Source organism: Anguilla rostrata, chromosome 13 (assembly GCF_018555375.3).
Source record: "Anguilla rostrata isolate EN2019 chromosome 13, ASM1855537v3, whole genome shotgun sequence".
In the NCBI taxonomy this organism is placed as follows: domain Eukaryota; kingdom Metazoa; phylum Chordata; class Actinopteri; order Anguilliformes; family Anguillidae; genus Anguilla; species Anguilla rostrata.
The window spans coordinates 11,281,159-11,282,689 of record NC_057945.1 but is presented as its reverse complement, the minus strand read 5'-3'; the positions used below and the strand labels follow the sequence as shown (position 1 = coordinate 11,282,689).

The 1,531-nt window shown below is 43.0% G+C and overlaps 1 protein-coding gene across 1 annotated transcript in view; it reads right to left on the bottom strand.

Moving 5' to 3' along the window:
• The window catches only part of LOC135237099 (HIG1 domain family member 1A, mitochondrial-like), a 193,315-nt gene that overhangs the window by 39,338 nt on the left and 152,446 nt on the right, over positions 1 to 1,531 (bottom strand). The window lies entirely within an intron of this gene.

Below are 1,531 nucleotides of genomic sequence, written 5' to 3'. Positions count from 1 at the left end.
TTTCTGAATTTTATGTTTTTCTTTTTTTTTTCGTGAATGGTAAGAGTGTTTCCTGTGACTATAACCTCCCCTGGAGCAATAATATGGTTTTGCAGTGTGCAAAAATTTGTTGCCAAAGGTTTCATGCAAAGATATATTCTATACACTGACCAGATATTCCATTTACATATGCAACTTTCTGCCTGCACAGACCTATTCACACAAAGAATATTTCCACTAGAGGCAAAGCAGATGGTTACGGTTGTTAGTGTACTTGTCTCGCATAAAGCTGCCATTTAAGGTCAGCATTCATCTGGTCAGTAACTTGAATGTTCTTTGTTGAAACCACCTTGAAATGGTGGCCTGGGGGCCTCCTGATTGGTTGGTCAGCTCATCAGCTGGCCCCGTGCGAAAGCTTTCTGATCGTCGGGATTGGGCGGAAGGGATGACTTCCTGGGCACCATGTGACCCGTCCTCTGCCCTCCCAGAGGGGTTTTTTTTGCAGGCACAGGTTTCAGATCATTTTGCAGATTAAAAAGGCACAGCAAACAATGGAGTGGCAGGGATAGCTGCAGTTCTTATTCCGGAAGTCCAGTTTGTTTTATGCCTTTGCCTCAGTCCAGTTTAATATCTGAAAGCGCTTTGAGGGTTTTTAATTGGTGCTGAGAAGATGTTGTGCATGCTGACACAAGGAGGATCGCTGTGTTTCTGGAGCTTTGAGGATCTCCTCAAATACCAGATTCCTACACTGAGCAAAGCATTCACAGGGTATGCAGAACTCCTACTGAGGAAAGAACAAAACAAAATGGAACATACTGTTTTTCTGCAAGGTTATGCAAATCAACATAATATTTGACATTTTATTTTGTCTTTTGCAAAGTATTGTGCTCATCAGTGCTGGTCAGTTACAAGTTCTGTTAGAGTGTGTGCTTGGCACAGAGAAAGAAATGAATTGTGTGTAAAAAAATTGCTGGAATATGTACTCAAAAATACAGTTTATTTGGCTGATTGGTGCCTTTAACATTCCACCAAGCAACAGTTCTTGCACAAGCTGTGAATGAAATCCCAGTGAATCCAGTATAGAGCACATTGTACAGTGTGGCTCTGTAGGGCCCGGCTGGCATGCTGTCTACACTGCCAGTGCTCTGCACACACTACAGTGCCTTTCTCTAGCGTGGTACTGCAGGTTCGCAGCCATCCCAAGGCCATTCACTTTGCGTGAAGTGAACAGCGAAACTTAAGGACAAATTTTCCCCACACTGCACCCATCACTGTGCTGCCTTTGATCACCTCCATGAATTCCCCTGAAACGGTCGTTTGTCTTTAATTTCGTATCGAACGTTGCTTTTATGAAAAAAGTCATTTGAAGAAACTCTTCATTTGCTCACATTCTGCATCATTTTGTTTTTCTGGATTCGTAGTGTATTTCGGTAATGCAGGCTGTCCATGTCGATAAGTGTCGCATCCGCGCTATTCCTTAGAGATGGAAAGCCAGTGTAACTCCTGCAGCAGTTACAGCATAGGTAAAAACACCGAAAATGCGTATAGCGAT